Raw genomic sequence first — 25,827 nt, forward strand, 5'->3', positions numbered from 1 at the left:
CTCCCTTATTGGCCCATAGATCTTGCGTAGTATTTTCCGCTCAATGCTTCTTAGAGCATTTTTATCGTGTTCTGACAACGTCCATACCACTGAGCCGTATGTGATAACTGGGCGGACTAGGGAATTATATATTAGCAATTTAGTTTTTCTTGTAACAAGGCTACTTTTGAAAAGCTGCATATTTGCAAAGTAAGCTCTGTTTCCTGCTTGTATTCTTTCCCTTATAGCCTTTCCAATACTGTTATCATTTGTTATTAGGGCTCCTAAGTAGTTAGAAGAGGACACTCCATTGAAGCATTTCCCATTGATATTTAGGTTTTTAGGGGTTCTTCTGGCCTCAGATTGTGACATTACCATATATTTTGTTTTGTTTACATTTACTATGAGGCCAATTTTTAAGGCTTCTGTTTCCATTGCCCGGTATGTTTCTAGGAGTGTATTGGTATTTCTTCCTACTATAGCAATGTCATCAGCGTATGCACATATCTGGCTAGTTTTCATAAATATGGTGCCTCTTTTGTTGATTTTATTTACTGCACTATGCAGGGCAATGTTGAATAGGACAGTGGAGAGAGTATCCCCTTGCTTCGCATCTTTGTTAAAGTCAAAACATCTTACACTACTGGCCATTAAAATTGCTACACCAAGAAGAAATGCAGACGATAAACGGGTATTCATTGGACAAATATATTATACTAGAACGGACATGTGATTACATTTTCACGCAATTTGGGTGCATAGATCCTGAGAAAACAGTACCCAGAACAACCTCCTTTGGCCGTAATAAAGGCCTTGGTACGCTTAGGCATTAAGTCAAACAGAGCTTGGATGGCGTGTACAGGTACAGATGCCCATGCAGCTTCAACACGACACCACAGTTCATCAATAGCAGTAACTGGCGTATGGTGACGAGCCAGTTGTTCGGCCACCATTGACCAAACGTTTACAATTGGTGAGAGATCTGGAGAATGTGCTGGCCAGGGCAGCACTCGAACATTTTCTATATCCAGAAAGGCCCGTACAGGGCTTTCAATATGCGGTCGTGCATTATCCTGCTGAAATGTAGGGTTTCTCAGGGATCGAACGAAGGGTAGAGCCACGGGTCGTAACACATCTGAAATGTAACGTCCACTGTTCAAAGTGCCGTCAATGCGAACAAGAGGTGACCGAGACGTGTAACCAATGGCACCCCATACCATCACGCAGGGTGATGCGCCAGTATGGCAATGACGAATACACGCTTCCAATGTGCGTTCACCGCGATGTCGCCAAATACGGATGCGACCATCATAATGCTGTAAACAGAACCTGGATTCATCCGAAAAAATGACGTTTTGCCATTCGTGCACTCATGTTCGTCGTTGAGTACACCATCGCCGGCGCTCCTGTCTATGATGCAGCGTCAACGGTAACCGCAGCCATGGTCTCCGAGCTGATAGTCGATGCTGCTGCAAACGTCGTCGAACTGTTCGTGCAGATGGTGATTGTCTTACAAACTTCCCCATCTGTTGACTCAAGGATCGAGAGGTGGCTGCACTATCCGTTACAGCCATGCGGATAAGATGCCTGTCATCTCGACTGCTAGTGATACGATCGTTGGCATCCAGCACGCCGTTCCGTATTACACTCCTGCACCCACCGATTCGATATTCTGCTAGCAGTCATTGGATCTCGACCAATGCGAGCAGCAATGTCGCGATACGATAAACCACAATCGCGATAGGCTACAATCCGACATTTATCAAAGTCGGAAACGTGATGGTACGCATTTCTCCTCCTTACACGAGGCATCACAACAACGTTTCACCAGGCAACGCCGGTCAACTGCTGTTTGTGTATGTGAAATCGGTTGGAAACTTTCCTCATGTCAGCAGGTTGTAGGTGTCGCCACCGGCGCCAACGTTGTGTGAATGCTCTGAAAAGCTATTCATTTGCATATCACAGCATCGTCCTCCTGTCGGTTATATTTCGCGTCTGTAGCTCATCATCTTCGTGGTGAAGCAATTTTAATGGCCAGTGGTGTACTTAAGGCGAGATCACTGTTCGGACATACTACGATGTTCTGCCTGTCTTGATGATGACCTATGTGATAAGGGCTAAACAGAAACGCAAAACGTGGTGCTTAGTGTGGCTGTTGGAAAAACAATTCGAGAGTGTGTCTCCTCAACCCTGTGCAGTTATCTACAAGACAGGAATAGACTGCTTCTTCAGGATGGAAAATTATATTATTAACTTTGATTCGGATTGGTCAGAAGATTGAGCAGACGAGCTAGACGGAAGGTAGAGGCACGAAACTTTTTTGGGGGCGCTTTTCCAGTTTACTGAGGTTTGATGGGAAGAGACGAGTGGAGAAATGGGGCTTCTGATTCAGCCTCCAGTCTGGAGAGGATATCCTGGTCTTGACTCTTGTTATGAGTCGGTTGCACTTGGACATTTGGCCTAGATGTGTCTTTACACTGCCACTGTTCTTGACGGAGGAGCCTGTGGTGAAGTCTTAGCTGCAGCGTCAGTTTAGATCCCAGTCATCTCGCACAACTCGCTGTGCCGCATTATTCGCATCAGGTGTGCCACCTTGACGATTGATGTACTTGTGCACACTGCCATATAAGTGAGCCAGATTGGCCAATGATATGACTGCCAAATGAGAGTGTCATATGTTGGAATCTGCCGAGATTTCATGGATCCATCAGAGAGTAATTGCGATCCGTCTAACACATCGCCAGTCTGCGACTTCGCATATTTTGCCCACGATAACGAACTGCACATCGCTACTCTGCAGACGCTTGCACCATGACCATCACCTGAGATGATGCTACACTTTGAGAAAGAGCATAGTGTTGCTGCTCTGGCTTGTGAGAGCAAACAATCACAGTCTCGTCACTTATTCCAACAACGTAGTACAACTTCCGTGAAGAATTATTTCATCAAAGTCTACTCAGCGTTAGATAATTTCATTGGGTTATCCATGTTTTGATTCAGGACAGACAGAGTAAAGATATAAACCTTAGCCTTTACCAACTAAACGCCACACGGACGAGTGCTAATTATTTGTTGCTTCGATCTGTGTTGCCAGTTGTTCTTCATTTATGTGACATCTCGTTTAACCTGTGTTATTTTTCCTATTTTACTGTCAACAGACTTTGGCATTTGTTATATAACATGTTAATCCTCTGCTGATATACTCGTAGTAATCACCCATCAATAATTGACTACAATAATGAAATGGGCACCATTTCATTAAATTACTTCAGCATTCGAGCTTTCAGATTCCAACAAATGGGATAAACCCCAAAACAGGCTAGCAACAGCTACCACTGTCAGAATGCAGAACCAATTTAGCAGACGCATGGTGGGACAGACAAGTGGAAGGCTTACAAGCTGAATTGATCGCTACCAGGGTGTAAACTTACACTCGGCAGTAGCGTTTCTAATCAAATCGCAACACCAGTGTGGTGCAAGAAGGCAGGGAGTATATTACGGTCAGTAGAGGAGCAGTAGCAGTAGACTGACTCGGTCTGGGAGCTAATTGATTTGAACGGGAACTAGTCTTTGGATGTTATCTGCAAAACAAATCCATCAGGAATATTCCAATACTTCTAAGGCTGCCCAAGTCGAATGTTGGTGACTGTAAAATGGAAACATGAATGAAACAACCATGGCTAAATCCAGACAAACCAGATCTCATGTATCGGAGGATAGGGACCATAGAATTGCGGGGCGCAGTTGTAAAAACCGGATGAAATCAGCTGAAGGAATCATCGTCAAGTTCCAGAATGCTATCAGTAGCCCATCTGGCAAAATTACTGTGCTTGTGGAATTAAAGAGTTGAGTACAAAGGCTGAGCAGCTCTTTAAATGTCTGAAACTTCTGTAGTGAATATAAAGCGACGCTTGAGGAAGACAGTGGATGAGTGGAAACGAGTGATTTGTAGTGGAGGATCACGCTCTACCCTGTGACAATTCGATGGAAGGGTTAGGCGTGGGGAAAGCCTGGGAAGCATTACTTGTCATCTTGTGTAGTACCATCAGCAAGGTGCGAACGAGGTGGGATTATGGTGTGGATGCGTTTCTCGTCGTTGGGGCTATGGTCCACTCACTGCGATTAAGAAAACAATAAATGCGATGGGATATGAATACACTTTACAGCATTGTGTACCGTGCACAGTAGGGGAACAGTTCGGAAACGACGATTGTTTGTACTAGCATGACAGTGCGTCTCGGCTACGAGGCAACGGTTTGTGGACAAAAACATTCCTGAAATGGACTGGACTGCCCAGAGTCCCAAACTGAAACCAAAGTAGCAACTTTCGAATGCGATGAAACGTTGACGTCGCAACAGCCCCCAGCGTCCAACATCACTGCTTTTCCTAGTTGCAGCACTTGGAGAAGAAGGGACTGTCATTTCTGTACATAAATTGGAACACCGCACTGAAAGTGCCCCTAGCAGTTGAGAATATCATTATGGCGAAGGGTGGACATAAGCCATATTAATTTCCACTACTATTTGTCAGGGTACTTTTGATGAGATAGTGTATATGGAACATATTTATAATCAACACATTGCAAGTTATGAAAAATAATGCGTAACACTTCCTGGTGGAGTTATGAAATTTATTAATTTATTACTTTTTCATCCAGATGGACCTCCGAAGCACACACACCAAAAAAAGTTTTGTATCGCCCCGGTTCAGAACTCCTGAAGATAGACGCTGACTGTGGATATTGCATCACAGTCCCTTTGACTGTTCAGAGAAGTCACTAAACCCGCCCAAACATGTAAACAACCATGCATGAGCAGCTCCTATTAGACGGGAGGGGTCCGACGACCGATCAGTTCCAGTCATTTCACCAGGAAGGAGGTACATGGCTTGTGTTGTCTGTGGTTCAACCATGCCTAGACGGTCAATACCGCGGTTCGATTGCGTCCGCATTGTTACTTTGTACCAGGAAGGGCTCTCAACAAGAGAAGCGTCCAGGCGTCTTGGAGTGAACCAAAGCGATGTTGTTTGGATATACAGGAGATACAGAGACACAGGAACTGTCGATGACTTGACTGGCTCATGCAACCCAAGGGCTACTACTGCAGTCGATGATCGCTACCTACGGATTATGGCTCGGAGGAATCCTGACAGTGACAGCAACACCATCACGTTGAATAACGCATTTCGTGCATCCGTAGGTCGTCGTGTTACCACTCAAACTGTGTGCAATAGTCTGCATGATGCACAACTTCACTCCCGACGTCCATGGTGAGGTCAATCTTTACTTTGCAACCACGACACTATGCAGCGCGGAACAGATGGGCCCAGCAACATGCCGAATGGACAGCTGAGGATTGGCATCAAATCCTCTTCACCGATGGGTGTCGCATATACTTTCAACCAGACAATCGTCGGAGACGTGTTTGGAGACAACCCGGTCAGGCTTAACGCCTTAGACACACTCTCCTGCGAGTGCAGCAAGGTGGAGATTCCCTGACGTTTTTGGGGTGGCATTATGTGGAGCCGACGTACACCGATGGAGACCATGAAAGGCGCCGCAAGGGCTGTACGATACGTGAATGCCATCCTCCGACCGATAGTGCAACCATATCGGCAGCGTACTGGCGAGGCATTCGTCTTCATGGACGACATTTCGCACCCCCATTGTGCACATCATATGAATGACTTCCTTCAGGATAACTATATCGCTCGGCTAGTGGCCAGCATGTTCTCCAGACATAATCCCTAATAATCCCTATCGAAAATGCCTGGGATAGATTGAAAAGCACTGTTTTGGGACGACTTGCCTCACCTACCGCTCTGAAGGATCTAGGCCGAAACGCCGTTGAGGAGTGGGACAATCCGGACCAACAGTGCCTTGATGAGCTTGCGGATAGTGTGCCACGTCGAATACAGTCATGCATCAATGCACGAGGACGTGCTACTGGGTAACGTGCTACTGGGTATTAGAGGTACCGGCGTGTATAGCAATCTGGACCACGAACTCTGAAGGTCTCGATGTATGGTGGTACAACATTCAAGTTTTGGTTTTCATGAGCAATATAAAGGGCGGAAATGATATTTATGTTGATCTCTGTTCCAATTTTCTGTACATATTCCGGAACTCTCGGACCGAGGTGATGCAAAAGTTTTTTTAATGTGAGTACGACTGCCAAAGGCACCTCTTCACGTAATCATTTCAAATAATTGATATTGATATCGTATTCAGTGGTTTCAAAACAGAGATTTCTTTGATAGGAAAAAGGAAGGAAGATTGGGTTTAATGTCCCGTCGACATCGAGATCATTAGAGGGAGAGCACCGCCCGTCCTTTTCAAGGAAACCATCCCGGCATTTGCCGGAGCGATTTAGGGAAATCACCGAAAACCTCAATCTGGATGGCCGGAGGCGGGTTTCAACCGTCGTTTTCCAGATTGCGAAACCATTGTGCTAAACACTGGACCATTGAACTCTGTAGGCTCTTTTTCCACATTATCAGTTGAAAATGCCATATAGCTTGTCGAAGTTCCCACTCCTCCGAGGCCTCTATCACAGAACGTTACATTTCTTTCAGATTCTTGAAGCGCTTCATAACGATAGCAAACTGCATAATAGACTTTACGGGATTGCCGGTACATAGCCATACAGCTGCCGGCTTATAGTTGTACGAGTCTTTGGTCGCAGTCATTCGACAGTTCGTCGACACTTTTACTGTCTAACTAGATGACTTTTAATAAATGTAAGTGTGGTCCGTATTAGCCAGTAACGCGATTTTTATTTAATCCTGCATTTAACTAATTTCGACTAAGTGTCGCAGTCAAGCGCATTTGTAATATCTATACTTAATGTCATTCTCAAATCACTCTTAATTTCAAGTAAAAAGTAGACATGTTTACGTTTATTGAGGATCTAGATGCTGTGGATCTCACAAATCCATAATTTTGCACTACCTTTCTGTACAGAAAGTATCGCGTAAAGAGCACGCAACCATGCATGGTGTCCCATCTCCTTTCCCAGCTCTAGACAGTTGCTCAATTAAAAGTTGGTTGTCTGCGACTGGCCTTAAGCTGTCTTTGTGAAGAACGCTGATTCTGCTAGCAATAGCCAATCAGGTAAAGAGTCTATTCACATTATGTGGCAATCATTAGAGCAGCGTCAACTTTCACAAGAAGTTGAATATCCTTGAATGTGAAGGTGACGCCTCTTGGTACTCTTATGACAGAGATCCTGAAAAAAAAAAAAAAACAGTTTCCCCTTTATCGCTTCACTGGCGCAAGTAAATTTACTGTAGTGATTTTGTCAATAGGCTCTATTTATTAAAGCAATTTCGGCGCCTCTATGTTCGGCAGTAGTATTACGAGAACCCCCACTCTCACTTAAAACTTTTGTGACGCGTTCTCAAAGAGAAACAACAGACAAGAACAGAACGGAATTTCGATCTTACAGAGAATTGTAGAGATGAGTAGAGTGATATGAAGAGGTTCTCCAAATAATTGGCGAGGAACGGAAAATTTGGAAATTATGGAATATGGTAGAGCCGGAATGATAGACGTTGGATGTAAGTGCTACTCTGAGGATAGGATGGGTCGTATGATATCAGTCATAATACTGATGAAAAAGAAACGTTACTTCACTGTTTCACAGAGAGTGTTGTAAAGTGCATCTCTGAGGGCCCAGCTCGCTCTATGGTGTAAGAAATCACCAGAGCAGTGATTTTCTGCAACGGTGGACAATTTTTTAAATATAAATTTATCTACAGGCACAACCAGATTTGCAAAAATAGTAGGAATTTCGACAATCTGATGTTTGCCCCCAATAAAGATATCGTCACTAAAGCCTACCTTTGCACACGTGAGTGCACAAGTGAGTCTGAGCTGACAGTCAATTTATGACCTTAGCACGATTCCGATTGTATGTACAAACCACCATCTGGCCATCTACATTTAGATTCACCGATATTTTCCGAAATAGCTTCACCTATGCGAAACATCGTTAACTATTTCCCCTACTGTTGTTCTTAGCCTGAGCCAATCTGCTCGTATCGTTCCCACGTTTCTTACATGTTATGTAATCGCACTTTCCAAACAGAATTCCGTAACGTCTGATCTTGTGTATGTCACAATCCTGTAGTCTGTAATACATTATGCTCCTTTCCACTTTTTCACTTAGGTTTGTAAACAAACGAAGGAAATTTACCCTACTATTTTGCTTTTTCAATACGAATTGTCAAAACGATTAGCACAATTAAAACTCAAAAGTGAGTAGACGTTAAATGTACGGATAGGTGAAATTTTGGTGTCGAAGATCATCTTTTACGTCATATCCTCTGAATTCATTTGATAATTGATTGGCCCAGTGCTCACTACAGTAAAATCAAAAATTCTATTACCTTTTCCACAAAACCTTAAACGCTATGCTTGAAAGGAAGTACACAAAAGTCAACTCTCGTGATAACTGATAAATAACGACGTATGATGAACACGACTGCAACAATTCTAGTAAACAAATTACCCAAATTCAATAACAGTAGCATGTTTCAGGGAGCATAATAAGGATATTGACAACCAAGGGATTAACTCACAAATTAGTAAGATGAAAACAAGTAGTTATTGTTTCAAAATTTCCAATCGAACATGCCAAACCCAATGTTTAAATGAATCATAATTTGTCGACAACGAAGCACAAATCGGAATTTTCCAATACTGTGTCTTCAGACCAGCAAGTGAAATTCCGTGTAAAGAACAAATGAATCATTTTGAAGATGACAAACGTAATTGTTTCGATATCTAACTTTAACTGCAGTACGCCAGATATCTAAGAAAAGATTAGAAAGCGCACTCGGGAAGCCTAAGTGGTTAAGGGGACCATTTGCTTGGATCAGGATATCAGGGTTCCAGTCGCTATCCTGCACGGGTTTTCAGCTTTCATCACTGAATTATTTCAATGCCCAGTTACGTCTGACGCCGGTAGCTCCCTTGGTTCAAATGGTTCAAATGGCTCTGAGCACTATGGGACTCAACTGCTGAGGTCATTAGTCCCCTAGAACTTAGAACTAGTTAAACCTAACTAACCTAAGGACATCACAAACATCCACGCCCGAGGCAGGATTCGAACCTGCGACCGTAGCGGTCTTGCGGTTCCAGACTGCAGCGCCTTTAACCGCACGGCCACTTCGGCCGGCAGCTCCCTTGAAACACTACAACTGAGAGTTATTGGGTATATTAAAGATGGTTTAATTTTTATGGCGAAAATTTCTGTTGAACGTTTTTGCTCATTTGAAGGTAATTGAAGGTAGCACAGCGAAGTTAGATTACTTGTACATGACGAGAAGCCTGCCGTAGCTTGATCTATCGAATTTAAATGAAGCCGCAGTAAATCAATTATAGCTTAAAGAGGTCATCGTGCAACACTTTTCCGTACGTTGTATAAATTTTGTGTCTGTCGAGGAAATCGAATTTCGAACACGAGATGCAAAAGAAGGGTGCCACGACGCTAACCACTGTGTCACCTTTCGTTGAGCTTATCCTACTCTAAAAGCGATCTAAATCAGAAACGGTCCAGTATCTTCGGATAAGCCGAGACAATTGTCCGCTTATTTTAACACCTCTTCTTCTAAGCGAAAGATTCTGCTGAATCGGTTATGGCCCTTGCTGTGTTCTCCTCATAAGTTCATTACCATGTGCTTGAGTAAACAGGAGTACTTCCAGCGGAAGCTAGAACCGCTCCTTTTAAAAAGGCTGTCTCTTTTGCAGTTGCACTTTTCCAGCTGCCACTTTAGAAGCTGTGTAATTTGCAACGTAAATATGTATACCCACATTTATGGCTATGTGTAAAACAGCAGTAAAGACTGGTTTATGAGAAAGTAAATGTTTATCATACTGTGTAAATGTAGTTGTACTGGAAGTTAAGGGTGATTTCCTCGAAAGACTCAAAAAATGTATACAACGTAAGGAAAACTGTTGCACGATGATCTCTTTAAGCTATATCTGATTTACTGTGGCTTCATTTAAATTCGATAGATCAAGCTATGGCAGGTTTCTCGTCACGTACGAGTAATTCTAACTTCACTCTGCTACCTTGAATTACCTTAAAACGAGCAAAAATGCTCAACATAAATATTCGGCATAAAAATTACACCACCATTAATATTCCTAATCACTCTTAGTTTTAGCATTTCAAGGGAGGTACCGACATCAGACGCAACTGGGCATTGAAATAATTCAATGCTGAAAGCTGAAAGTCCATGCAGGACAGCGACTGGAACCCTGTTTTTTATTTACTTATTTAAGTATTTTTTAATGTATCTACACATTAATCATCCCAGCCACGACAAAACTCTACCATTAGGTGAGCAAGATTTATGAAACAGGCGAAATACCCTCAGACTTCAAGAAGAATGTAATAATTCCAATCCCAAGGAAAGCAGGTATCGACAGACGTAAAAATTACCGAACTGTCAGTTTAATAAGTCATGGCGGCAAAATACTAACACGATTCTCTACAGACGAATGGAAGGGAAGATAAGTTTGGATTCCGCAGAAATGTTGGAACACGACAGGAAATACTGACCCTACGACTTATTTTAGAAGACAGATTAAGGAAGGAAAAACCTAATTTTTTAGCGTTTGTAGACTAAGAGAAAGCCTTTGACAATATTGACTGAAATGCTCTCTTTAAAATTCTGAAGGTGGTAGGGGTAATATCCAGGGAGCGAAAGGATATTTACAATTTGTACGGAAACCAAATGGCAGTTATAAGACTACAGGGGCATGAAAGGGAAGCATTGATTGAGAAGGGAGTGAGATAGGGTTGTAGTCTATCGCCGATGTTATTCAGTCTGTATACTGAGTAAGCAGTAAAAGGAAACAAAAGAAAAGTTTGCGGTAGGAATTAAATTCCATGGAGAAGAAATAAAAACGTTGAGGTTTGCCGATGACATTGTAATTCTGTCAGAGACATCAAAGGACCAGGAAGAGCAGTTGAACGGAATGCACAGTGTCTTGAAAGGGGATATAAGACGATCGTCAATAAAAGCAAAACGAGGATAATGGAATTTAGTCGAATGAGGTCAGGTGATGCTGAGGGAATTAGATTAGGAAATGAGACGCTTAAAGTAGTAGATGAGTTTTGTAATTTGGGGAACAAAAAAACTGATGATGTTTGAGGTAGAGAGGATATAAAATGTGGACTTCATACGGTAAGGAAAGCGTTTCTGAAAAAGAGAAGTTTGTTAACATCGAGTATAGATTTAAGTGTCAGGAAGTCATTTCTGAAAGTATTTGTATGGAGTGTGGCCATGTATGGAAGTCAAATATGAACGATAAACAGTTGAGACAGGAAGAGAATAGGAGCTTTCGAAATGTGGTGCTACAGAAGAATGCTGAAGATTAGATGGGTAAATCATACAACTAATGAGGAGGTACTGAACAGAATTAGGGAGAAGAGGAAGTTGTTGCACAGTCTGACTAAAAGAAGGGACCGGTTGGTAGGACATGTTCTGAGGCACCAAGAGATCACAAATGTTAGTATTGGAGGGAATCGTGGAGGGTAAAAATCGCAGTGGTAGACCAAGAGATGAATAGACTAAGCAAATTCAGAAGGATGTGGGTTGTAATAGTTACTCGGAGATGAAGAAAGCTGCACAGGCTAGAGAAGCATGGAGAGCTGCATGAAATCAGTCTCTGGACTGGAGATCACAACAGTAACAACCCATGTCCGTACGTTACCCCCACTAACTTTCTAATCAAGTAAGGGAATACAAGGGTTTTATATTAATTGCAAAATTACAGCTGGGTTTTACAACAAGTGTCACTTTGTATGGTATTTTCAGAGTTACAATCTTTGTGAATTCTCACCTTCTTATATTTCATTTTAATATTAATACTTACGTTTAGGCCCCGGAGATAAACTGGGGGAGTCGCTGCTACAACCGACTCTGGCTAAAAATGTGGGTGAGATGCTAATATAAGAACTCAACAAGAGCATTCTCTTAGCCTCTGGCACCTCAATTCTCCACAGTCCTACTTATACGTGGTGCCCCTGTTAAGCTGAGCAACCCAGTGTAAGGTTGGGTAACCAACTCCAGCGTGAAACTGGGTCAGCGTGCCGCCATGATGTGGAGGAAAGCGGAACGCAATGGGAAACCGCCACTGGAATTACTTCCCTAGACGTTCATGGAATGGATCTTTTTGTATAATATTCCGGAGGTAAAGCTTCCCCTCAATCGTATCTCTGGAGGGGGAATACAATGAGGACTCCAGAGAGTAGGGTAAATGGAAAAGAAAAGAACGGGAAGAATAAGGAAGACTTATTGAGGATTGGGACTTGGAATGTCTTAACCATTGTCCAGGAAGGGAAATTAGACAACACCAAACATGAAATAACAAGAACCAAATTGGATGTATTCGAATGTGTGAGGTGACAAGGGGTGGTTGCTGACTACTAGAAAGAACCGACTTCGATTGTACTATTCAGGTGGAGATATAGGTGGAATGTATTGGGTTGGAATATTGATAGGCAAAAGACTGAAGGGCAACGTTATCAAAGTTGAATATGTTAGTGGAAGAATAACGATGGTGAGACTGAAAGGGAGAAAGAAATACTTAGTTATCATCCAGGTCTATACGCCAACAAGTAGTCATTCAGATGAATAGGTAGAAGAATGTTATGAGAAGATAGAAAACTTAGCTGAGAGAGAGAAAAGAAATGCATGTATTGTTATAATAAGTGATTGGAATGTAGTAGTTGGTGAAGGACCAGAAGGAAAAGCTCTGGGAAAATTTGGACTGGGATAAAGAAATGAGAGAGGGCAAAGATTGTAGGAATGCTGCAATGAAAATTTCATGGTAGTTGGAAATAGTCTATTTGATAACCACAAAAGGCGACAGTATACTGGGATATCTCGATTTGACAACAAAATATATCAAATGGATTACATAACGATACAACAAATATACCGAAATTGCCTAAAGAGTGTCAAAAGTTATCCAGGGGCAGATATTTATTCAGATGATATATTAGTAGTAGCTGAGGTTCTAGCTAAACTGAAAAAACTTGGAAAGAATAGAAGGGAGAGCACATTAACTTTGAGAAACTGAAATACAAAGGGAGTTGTGAAAAATTAGAGAATACACATTATGATATCATGATGCAAGGGCAGAAACGGAATGCACAGAAGGAAGATGGGATCGTTTTAAAAATGGGATCAAAAGGGCAGCTAAGGAACGTTTCGAGTCAAAGAGAGGAAAAGAGTAAAGAAAGAATGGGTAACACCAGTTGTGATAACCAAGATGGATTACTGCAGGAAATGGAAATCTGCAAACATAGACGCAGGGAAGTGCAACTACACGAGGTTCAATAATGAATTAGAAGGGAGGCAGAAAAAGCAAAGGGGAAACGGCTGACAGAAAAGCGTGAAAAGACAGAGAAATAAGATAAAGAAGGAAAATATGGTATTATGTACAATTAAGCAATGGATTTGACATTCAGGGGAAAGAGAGACAATAATGGACAAAAGGAAGTAGAGGTAGCAGACGGTAAAATAGTGAGTGAACCCCAGGAAATAACGAGAAGATGGGAAGGATTTACAGAATGGCTATATGCTGCAGACAGCCGACCAAGTGAAGAAGAGTTTGGGGTAGAAGAAGAAGAAAAAGTAGCAGATGATGACAAAGGCAAAGCAATACTAACTAGTGAGATTAAAGCATCTATGAAGGAGATGAAAAATGGAAAGACACTGGGAATTGATGATATTCCTGCGGAACTGTTAAGTTCATTGGAGAAAGAAGGGAAAAGGGAGTGGTTGGTTGGTTGGTTTGTGGGATTAAAGGGACCAGACTGCTATGGTCATCGGTCCCTTAAAGGGAGTGGACTGAATTATGTAATCAAATATACATGACAGGAAAATGACCAAAAGACTTTACAGAAAGTATCTTAATACATATGGAAAAGAAAAAGAACAGCAAAAAATGTGAGGAACGTTCAACAGTAAACCTGTTATCGCATGCAGCCGAATTCTTACGTACGAAGCTCAACAGACCGCTATATGGAAAGCTGAATTGCGTAATAGGAGATGAACAATTTGTTTTCAGGCGAGGAATGGGAACTAGAGATGGCATTGGCTACTGACAGTGATAGGGGAGAGGTACACGGAGAAGGATAGGAAAGTGTACGTTGTGTTCATTGATCTTGAGAAGTCTTTTGACTGTGTCAGATGGGACAAACTGATGGAAATCCAAAGGAAACATGGAGTTCACTGGAGGAATAGGCAGCTAACTAGAAATGTATATTTGTACTAGAGGGCAAGAGTAAGAATAGGAGGTGCGATAAGTAAAGAAATTGAACTAGGAAGAAGTGTAAGATGAGGTTGTTGTTTATCACCACAGAGTGGAGAGCATAAGATTTGCAGACGACATGGTTGTGATGGCAGTGAATGCATGAGAGATGGAACAAATGTTAGGTGATCTAAACACAAAATTGGAAGAATATGGAATGAAGATTAACAGGAGAATCATGGTAATTGGAGGAAAGGGGAGAAAATGCCATATGAAAATAGGGGGAGAGGAAATAGAGCAAGTGAATAATTTGAGTTACGTGGGAAGTGCTGTAATGGATTATATGTGTTGTTCAACAGAAATTAGGAAAAGTATTGCAATGGCAAAAGAAGGATTCAAGATGAAACAGAAACTACTTTGTGGGCCAATAAACAAAGATCTGAGGAAAAGACTTGCCAAATGTTACATCTGGAGCATGGCACTGTATGGTGCGGAGACCTGGACACTTAGGAAGGAAGATGAAAGAAAAATGTGGATATGGAGAAGAATGGAAAAAAGTGAGATGAGAAGACACAGTAAGGAATGAAGATCTATTAAGAAGAGTTGGAGAAGAATGAAACATGCTGAAAGTCATCAGGAAGAGAAAACTGAACTGGATTGGACATTGTTTGAGGAGGGACTGTTTATTGAAGGAAAGAATAGAAGGAATGGTGGAGGGTGAAAGGGGGAGAGGAAAAAGAGGATATCGAAAGCTGGACAATACCAAAGAAGAAAAATGTACAGAAATGAAAAGATTGGTTAAGGACAGACAAATGTGGAGGAAGCATAACCCATGACAAGCACTGTCGCAAAGCAGAATACAAGAAAAAGCTTACCTTTTTTTAATTTTATTCTTCAGGAAGATTTGGTGCATTTCCCTGGATGATGCCGATCGTAGAAACATTCGGAACATAGAAATTCCTGAAACCACGAGCATACGGTTAGTAAATGAGTAAGGACGATATTATTTCAATATACATTGGAATAAATTCTTGTAATAATCTTCCACGGGCATTGATACCAAAATAAAAAAACAAAAGTAGTCGGGTGGCGAACACGGGGCGCGAATGTGTTGAGTCAGGCGCTAGACGTTCCGCCGCTTAGTTCGAAGTATTTACTCGCTGAAAGGCACATAAAATACGTCTAAAACTTCCAGTGTCGTTTTTCCAGAAACGGTCGGGTATCTACGGATAAACCAAGACATGAATTCGCTAATTTTGACTCCTCTTCCAGTAACCGAAGTTTCTGGGAAACCAGGTTATGCTACTTGCCGTGTCCTCCTCGTTAGAAAAACGGCAATATCTTGTGTTAGTATTTCGTGTTTTCATCAGTCACAAGCGTTATCTGTAATACAGCTTGAACACAATAATTTATTGTACGTATCGACTATTGAATCAGTCGATATCACTAGATGTATTTTACTTGTGTATGAGTACGAAAAGTCGCAGCTAACTGAAACGGATATATAAATTAGAAAACTCATTTTAGAACGAATCAATCTTTCGAAGCAATCTCCAGGGAAAATAAGTTTTCCATTTCTAGTAATGAGAGGAAGTGCCGTTGCTTTTTTGATGGCGAGTTTGAATGTCGGCCGGTTCCTCTTACAGCGTTCACAACTCATCTCATGCGCAACAAACCTAAACTTTCCTCTTGTTAACATGAATATCAACGGTAGAGGTAGAACATTTCCAAAAAGCCTGGCATTAGATCCTGATTGTAAGCTTTCCTTTTCAGACTCTTCAAAACGTTAATTTAAGAAGCAGGCGCATCGCAGATCATTTTTAATCCTTCGTTTATTTCTTTGGTTCCAGTGGTTCCCTTCAACTGTCCCAAATACTAAACAGACGTCAGAAGACTTTATGATACCATTGTTCCTTTGTGTAACATTATTTCCAGTGCGTTATATATCATCTGATTTTTATTACTAATCAGGGAATGATCAGAAAAGTAACAACCGGGTGATAGGCCAGTATGGCGATGACGAATGCACGCTTCCAATGTGCATTCACCGCGATGTCGCCGAACTCGGACGCGACCATCATGATGCTCTAAACAGAACCTGGATTCATCCGAAAAAATGACGTTTTGTCATTCGTGCACCGAGGTTCACCTTTGAGTACACCATAGCAGGCGCTCCTGTCTGTGATGCAGCGTCAAAGGTAACCGGAGCCATGGTCTCCAAGCTGATAGTCCATGCTGCTGCAAACGTCGTCGAACTGTTCGTGCAGATGGTTGTCTTGCAAACGTCGCCATCTGTTGACTCAGGGATCGAGGCGCGGCTGTACAATCCGTTCCAGCCATGCGGATGAGATGCCTGTCATCTCGTCTGCTAGTGATACGAGGCCGTTGGGATCCAGCACGGCGTTCCATATTACCCTCCTGAACCCACCGATTCCTCATTCTGCTAACAGTCATTGGATCTCGACCAACACGAGCAGTAACGTCGTGATACGATAACCCGCAATCGCGATAGGCTACAATCCGATCTCTATCAAAGTCGGAAACGTGATGGTACGCATTTCTCCTCCTTACACGAGGCATCACAACAACGTTTCACCAGGCAACGCTGGTCAACTGCAGTTTGTGTATGAGACATCGGTTGGAAACTTTCCTCATGTCAGCACGTTGTAGGTGTCGCCACCGGCGCCAACTTTGTGTGAATGCTCTGAAAAGCTAATCTTTTCCATATCAGAGCATTATCTTTCTGTCGGTTAAATTTCGCGTCTGTCGTGGTGTAGAAATTTTAATGGCTAGTAGTGTATGTACCGTATCTATCGAAGACTGAGACGGTAATAGAGTATGCGACACATTACAAACCAAACAAGGCAACACAGTTACAGACAAATGAGTTTTCCTATAATTGGTAACAGTAACAGTAAACACAGGGCAAAAGATATTCACTCAAGAACCACTGATTTTAAGAAACCTATCTCTTAAACGTTTACTACTCCCAAGCGCCTTATTCACGCGTTGTGGCATCGACCTTCGGAGCGCTGACATTGTCAGAAACCAATTCTGACTCGAGTCAGCTCTGTCGCTTCCAGTGGCGTAACTGGGAAAACAGGCGTGCAGGCATACTTCGGCTTTGCGCCCCTATCCCCGCTCCCACGCCTACACTACTCCTCAACCTTCATGACGTCAATACAGTTTTTGTCTAATCCCCATTGCTGCTTAGCATGCTGTTTAGTTCATAGCAATCAACTTGATGTTACGGTGGTAGTACACGCATAAAAATTCTCGTACATATGATAGAGTTAATATTATGAAATAACCCACTGTCAAAAGTAACATTCCTTGCAACTTTAACCAATACTTTTTTTAATGTTTCATTGCCGGTCAATACAAAACAGTAACAAATAAAACAATAACCTGAAAATGATCTACTAGCACTTTTATTGCGTTGGCTGGCTGAATCGAGATTTTTTTCTGTCTGATACTCTTAAACAAATTGCGAGCACCTCAGCAGCAATGAAAGACATGAGTTTGGGAACCGCTACTCATTAAAGTTCAGTCTGAATCTCCTCAAACTTCTATTTCATACATTTTTCACCCCTTCCTATTTAGCGCCTGCCATAATTTCTTCCTTCTTCTTTTTCTTTTTCCCCTCTTACTTCACTCTGTCTCTTCCCCTTTCTTCCTCATTCTTTGCGCCTGTCACAAAACTGCCCCCCACAAAACTGCTCCCCCCCCCCCCCCCCACCCATGGCATGGGCGTCCACGGCGTGTGCCACGGCTGCCTTAATCACATGTTACTGAAACAGTTATGAAACAATTTGGAAGCATTGTCTTGTTGAAGTCACAAATAACTAACAGACTACAAACGGTAGTACTTGATATGACGGCTTCAGTTACTTTTCTCTCACGAGACAAATTAACAGTCATATGTTGGACTCCCGTATTTCTCTTGCAAACGAACGCCAGACGAGAATACACCCAGTACCAGGCGAAAGGTCCTTTGCAGGACAAATGTATGTCACTGCTCTCGCAATTCCGATAGATATTGGTAGATTTTTCTTATTCTTACACGCAGCATGTGAAGACCTCACATACCTCCAACACTCAAATGCGAATTCTGAATGAGAAACCCTGTGCCTAAGCTAAAGTTACACGGAAGCGGCAGGTAGTATGGGAACTTCAGCCAAAAATGGTACAAAACACTTATTGTTTTGAAATAAAGCGTAACTGCACAAAATCCTACCTCATCATTTATTTTGGTGTAAAGAAAGTAAATCTGTTTATATATCAAATATACAAGACTTTAGTTTTTTATTAGTTCTGGGTGCTTCTTCATAAAGATATGACAGAACTCTCTGCCTGTCAATTTCTTTCTTCTGTTAAATCTTCGAGATAGTTTTATACATTTTGCCAGATAGTAAGCAAACTTTTGAAACTCATTCTTAACTGGTGGCATTAACCTGGAGTCTAAAACTATTGTGTGTGCTACAAACATTTCCTTTTGTTTAAATGTTGGTTTGAGAAACCCCATCAGAGGGGTCACAGATGTCTGTTGATTCCCTATAATGATTTCAACCTCGTTTGGAATGTATTTTTAGGAACATTAAATCGATCGGAAGCAGCAGTTTCGGTCGTTTGAGCTACCAAATCACTTGAAACTGCTCGCTTCATTGGAGTGTAGCATCACTCCCATCGGCTCTCACTGACGTGCTTTTTCTTCAGCCTTCCCTTGAAATAAAAAAGGAAAATGTTTCTTGTACGTCTGCAATCACACGACTTTAGTGTGGGCCAAATTGTCCGACTGACATTTCGCGTTAAAACGGCCGAAACAGAGACCGACTTGGGTTAGTGGAATTTCATTATTAAAATACGATCGACATTTGAAAACTTAAATACTGCCTTTACAAGTATAAGCTAATGCTGAAAATTACACCGTTCACCTGCTTTGACACGCAAAAATAAATAAAATTCATGCAAACTTGAGAGCTGAGCTCTACATTACCCAAGCTCTAGCAAAGTGCGAAGTGATGTCGCTCTTTTAATCCGAGCGCTGCACGCTTTCACTGTTCCACAACAAATCCAAGAAATACTAAGTGGCCCTTACTCCGTGCCGTCCCACATTTAGAGCCGCCCCCCCCCCCCCCTTATACAGAATGTGTATCGCCTTATCACCTCCAAGGTACTTTTACCGGTTGCGATGAAGTGCTACTCATTTGCGTATCCAAACACTTACTACACGTCTTACCAGTTAGGCGTTTATTGCATGTCATCTTCATGATAATGCAGTTTTAATGGCGAGCGGGATATTATGATTTCATCTTTATAGAGCTGCATGAATATAGTTTCAAGTGAAAAGATTTTATGGTCGCTGCCACCCACTAATAAATGTCACATCCAACAGGCAGACGGCTTACCTACCGTTCTTCTATTCCACGGCTGCTGCGAGTGCCAATAACAGTGTTTGTAATGTTTCTCGTCTTAGCTCTGCAATTAGAAATTTCTTTCAAAGTTTGTTAACAATGGGAGGACTAATATTTAACCACATAGCCACTTGTGCCTCTGTTGAACCTCTCTACAATCTGCCAGTGGACGTATGTCACACTTTGTTCATGAAATTAATCTCGAATCAGTTCTATCAAGCCCTCTAATCCCCCGGTCTCACTCAGACTTTTAGTGGCACACAAACACATGTCTGCTGTGTACACTTGACTGAATTGATTGCTGTCATTTTAGTTTATATACCTAAAGTTTGCACAGCACTGCTGTGTTAAGATATTTAACTTACGTCTCATGTGCTTTAGTTTTCCGGAGTTGCTTCTGTTTTTTACTTTGTTGTGATTTTTCCCCGGTATATTAAAAATCACTCTTTTTCATAATCTCTATAAAGTTGTAACTACTTCTCAGTGATATTTGATGGGTTATCAAGAGGAGCATATTCCTCACCAAGTGCAGCATTTCGCAGTAATAAGGACTAATTCTCTGTTGCTAATGAATCAACGATTCATTTTCCGTTGCCTATTATTCGCTTTCACTTAATTCGCCTTTTTAGTGCTTTCATGTGCGTGAGTGGTATGCAAAACTAGATCACCTACACTACTTAAACATACGTTATCGATTAAACCACTGAATGCGTGTTACCAGTAACATTTAGACGTAAGGCTGGGTGACAATCTTGTTACTGTACTATATATAAATTAAGAATTACTTATTACATGAATTTACTTCATCCCGCCGACGTCTGTATTGCCCATCGAAATTGTAAATGTGCACTTTTGTTCCGGAGTCTGATTCCTTCTCTGTATCATCTGTAGCAATGATTCCCTATGACATGTAGGAACGGGAAGCGGTAGTACCGAGTACTCTTATCAGCCGTATGTGATGTTTTCAAAACACTAAACTAGTGGTAAGAAGTAGAAATATTAGTGAACGGAACATACCCCAACAACATTCGTTTTAGTTATGACGTAGCAGTCCTTGCCACTTGTACAGGTAACGTTGAACAAATAATTACGGAAATAAACAGAGCAGACTTAAAGTCGGTCTCAAAATCGTTTACGTTAAAAGTGATGTACAACAAACACGTCCAAAACAAAACTGTACAAATTATCAATGTCGTCTATAGCCAGTTGACAATTTTCTCAACTGAAGGACAGAGAGCAGGGGGGGGGGGGGGGGGGGACCAGAAGAGTAAAGACAACCTGGAGTGCTTCTAATAGAGTAAAGAGTTCCAATATTTCTGAACGATAACGGTTACTGCCAGTGTGTATGAACAGTTTGTACTTATGACAAAGACAGTAACTCTATGGGGGGGTCTGGGGAGACCTTCATCGAACAGTGGTTTCCAGATGAATGATGATAATGGTGATGATGTACGTCACGTTAGTGGTAACGTACTACATACACGGCACTCAGCGTCCCATATTATTGTACGAGGTAGAACATAAACATTAGAAAAAATAAGGCCAATAAGCACATACGACACGTATTTGCCGCGACATGGACACTACCTCCCGTAAGAGATGCACGATATTGTGGCCACCGATTCGTACACGTCCTTCAGTCATAGCCACGTCTCCATGCCTTCAGACACATGATATGCACATCCTGTAACATGTGCACATCGCAGATAGATATCCCGTACACCAATGCCTTTTAATGTCACCACACACAGAAAATTAAGAGATAAGGGCAGGAGAATGGGAATGCCGTGCTACTAGACTTCCTGGTCATAGACTGCGATAGATCCACCCAACGACGAGCAGAAAATAAAAGGTGCCCCGTTGTGTATAAACATCCTCCCTTGACTCTCTTCAAGAGTATCGTTATTTAATTTCGCGAGTAATTTGTCGCATCGAAGCTCATGTTAAACAGTACCTGTTAATTTATCCGCTAAGGTATATGGACGAATGACTCTAACCCACGTTCCCTGTCCACACGTTGATATCAAACCGAACTTGATGCCCTGCTTCCTTCACCATTTGAGGAATTTCGTCTGTTTTCAAGTGGTAATTGTCGTTATTTATTAACTCTAAAATGCCATGAACTACGGAATTCCAGCCTTCCATCTTACAATCGACTATCAGATCAGTAATCTAACATGGTAATCTTGTGGGCTAAGAGTTCCTACACCTTGTAAATGATATGAATTAAGAGGGTCAGTATATAGGAGTTTGATTTAGCATGGCGACATACAAAAATTTTTCGTACACTTGTTCAGGATCATATTCCGCCCGTTGCATCATCAGTTCTCGCGTATCCGGCATTCCCATTGTGTGAGATCTATCGTGGTTCTTTGTCCTTGTTACGTAAAACTCCTTGAGGACATAATTTCGGGTACATTACAAGTGGCTGTCCATGAACACCGTGGGTAAACCATAGCAGAATACAGGGTCAGTCACGGGTGACAGTATTGCTGATTCTGAACAAAAAACTTCAAATGAACACATGCCCTCTACTTACCCAAATGCGACGTAAAGCCGTTTGAAAATCACCACACATTTTGAAGGAAATCCAGAAAATGTAATCCATTAAGGCAATTCTACAACATCTGGACCGATGAGCTGCTCGTCAATAACACGGCTCTACACATTCACTGAGAAACATTATTGACAATTTATTTTTACAGTAGCGTCGAGATTTTCGCCTACCCACACCTGATAGTTGCCGCGGGTAAATGTTGACACACGGAATACATGGAATACAGCGCTACGTACGAATGGGCTCAGATCGGAAACACAGTAGCAGTCTACGAGAGCTGCAAAATGCATTGTAGTTCGCGGTGGACCTTTTGAACATCTTTTGTGAGGAAATGTACAAAATCTAAGAGAACATTAGGTCACGATGTTTCACTACAGTCGCCTGTATTTGGCCTATTCCAAGAACAGGACATATGTTCATTTGACGTTTTTCGTTCACAATTACTAACACTGTCACCCACCAAAGCATGTAACTTCACTCCTGACGCACCCTGCGTAATGTCAGCTACTTGTTGCAAGGAATCAATTTCAATTTTTAGACTGTCCATACACTACGAAATAACTAACGTTCTCATGCCAACGAAACCTTATAAAGACACTTACGGAGCAGGTGATGTAGGAGGCAGTAGAATGGGCTGTCTCTGGCAGCAGCGTCACAGCCTTAGGACCAAATACATAAACTAACACAACCAATAAGAGACGAACAGTTGATGTCAGCAGGAACACCACTGAGTACGGACAGTTCTTGATACTGCTCAAACGATACATATAGTAACAAGTATTCTTATACTGGGCCATTGTTTACAGGATCTTTTGTTTACATTTCAATAGTATTATCTTCGGTACGAATATATGACACTTTTTAAAAAAATCTCTGTATTTACAGAGATGATTAGCCACTATCGTTATTCAACTCCTGCGGGAAAAACAGTGAATTATAGGGATACTGAAACAACGAAACGGCATCAATGCCGACAAGGCCGAAAGAATGAAAGACAATAATATCTTTGTATCATTAAAAGCCACGTGACACATCGAAATTTATCATCATAGAGCATTTTATACCTGCACATGTAGTTAATTCACTTATTGTCGGTTCCTGTCTCCACCACTGGGATGATGCGTGTTAATCCTTGCGTCATTCTGTCCCACATGTCGTATCGCTTACCATCAACATTCGCTCTACATTTCTCCTTTGTTGGCCTCGTGTGTATTTGTGTGTGTGTGTGTGTGTGTGTGTGTGTGTGTGTGTGTGGGTGTGTGTATGTTGGTGCTTGTGTACCCACATTCGCCGCTGTACCGTCAATAACCATGAGACAGTCCTTGTCAGCTGTCACCGCTTAATGAATAGCTCGTGTCTATCACAGCTCGACCGGCCGGTGTGGACGTGCGGTTCTAAGCGCGTCAGTTTGGAACCGCGTGACCGCTACGGTCGCAGGTTCGAATCCTGCCTCGGGCATGGATGTGTGTGATGTCCTTAGGTTAGTTAGGTTTAAGTAGACCTAAGTTCTAGGGGACTGATGACCTCAGTAGATAAGTCCCATAGTGCTCAGAGCCATCTATCACAGCTCGCCTGAATTATTTCTCTTGAATCCTAAATTATTTCCACTTTAGTATCAGGGTAATAATACACGTGACAGATTCGATAATGTATTTGTGACATGGTAGGTGAAGCATTATCCGGTCTCCGTCTGACAAACCTGACCGCTGGTCTTCGTATGTATGACTATCCTCTCATATTTTAATTGTCTGAGAGGAACACTCTCCAACAAGAAATACATTCATTAAACGAACAACGCATGAATCCTTAACTAGTTTCAGACTTTTGCTTGTCTTCACGTTTTCCTACGAATGATTAGTCACTGTGTCATTCGATGAAGACGTGAGAAAAGACATAGGCTGCGTCAGTTTTATGTTTATTCGGATTACCAGTTTCCGCCCTTGCCATAGGAAATCGTCACGCCCCCGTCCAAAGAGCAGCTTGGCTCGATGCAGCTCTTTTCATTTAAGCAGAGGGGTTGCATCTTTTAGGAAATTGGAATCCTGCAGGAAAGAAATGTATCGGGAAGAAACTCGATATGGCCTATTGTAAGGGAGCGACACCGACCTAAGCTGCAAATGAGAAACCACAAAAAACCATTATCAAGATTCTGGCGGATGATTCGAACCACCACACCTTCTGAATCCGGGGATTACTAGCTCAGTGCCCCAACATGCAGAGTTATCTCAAGTCGGTGGAGAATCTGAAAAAACTGGTTGCTTCACATTGTCCTAAAACTAAATAAAATGTATCACCACAAAAGAATGAATTCTGAAATTGTATGTTTTACCTTTAATTATGCACGTGTAGTCATATGTACCCGTGGTCTAGGGGTAGCGACTTTGATTCATAATCAAAACGTCTTCGGTCCCGGGTTCGATCCACAGTCTGCGTTCGGCAGGGCAGCAGTGCGCACCGCGCTCGGCCGTCCACGCCGCTGCGCGCGCGGAGTGTTTTGATTACTTCCTCGTCGCAGCGCTTCTCAGTCGAACAAGCTCTAATGGCCAAATCTTACAGGAAGAACACTCACTAGTTCACCTTCTCAAATGAATACGCCCGACCCAAAGCACTGGCCGTCGAACGCTTCCTACGCGAAAACGTGAAGATCCCCCGTGACGAACTCATTGACTTACACCTATCGATCATTAGCAGCGTCGTTTATGTTAAGATGACTTCCGACGCTGCCTGCAACGAGATTATTCTAAGGACGCGACATGGACTAAAATTTCGGCACTCCGACGGAAACGTCGGGCCTGTGGATGTCGACCATGCAGGACTTGGCCTTCGGACGATCCGTGTATTCGAACTGCCTTTCGAGGTGAATGAAGATGAAGTCATCGCGGCGCTAAGCCCCTTCGGAAGAGTCCAGAGCCACGTAGTGTAAGTAGGCTGTTTAGATTCTTATATAGGTAACGCCACGTAGCGCTCTGTATGAAAATCACTGGCTGTGCTGTGTGCAGTCTGTAGCTGGTTTGCATTGTTGTTGGAATATCTGCCATTGTAGTGTTGGGCAGCTGGATGTTAACAGCGCGTAGCGTTGGCAGTTGGAGGTGAGCCGCCAGCAGTGGTGGATGTGGGGAGAGAAATGGCGGGGTTTTGAAATATGTAAGACTGGATGTCATGAACTGCTATATATATTATGACTTATGAACACTAGAAAGGTAAATACATTGTTTGTTCTCTATCAAAATCTTTCATTTGCTAACTATGCCTATCAGTAGTTAGTGCCTTCAGTAGTTTGAATCTTTTATTTAGCTGGCAGTAGTGGCGCTCGCTGTATTGCAGTAGTTCGAGTAATGAAGATTTTGTGACGTAAGTGATTTGTGAAAGGTATAGGTTAATGTTACTCAGGGCCACTCTTTTGTAGGGATTATTGAAAGTCAGACTGCGTTGCGCAAAAATATTGTGTGTCAGTTTAAGCACAGTCATGTATAATTGTTCTAAGGGGACGTTTCATAATTTCGGAAGTGTCCTGTGTTATTATTTTGTGGTTGTTCCGTATTTCTATGTCCCTCTTCCCGTACTGGAGCGCGAGTGTCCTCTGAAATATGTAATTCTTGTATTG

Source organism: Schistocerca serialis, chromosome 9, assembly GCF_023864345.2.
Source record: "Schistocerca serialis cubense isolate TAMUIC-IGC-003099 chromosome 9, iqSchSeri2.2, whole genome shotgun sequence".
Lineage (NCBI taxonomy): Eukaryota > Metazoa > Arthropoda > Insecta > Orthoptera > Acrididae > Schistocerca > Schistocerca serialis.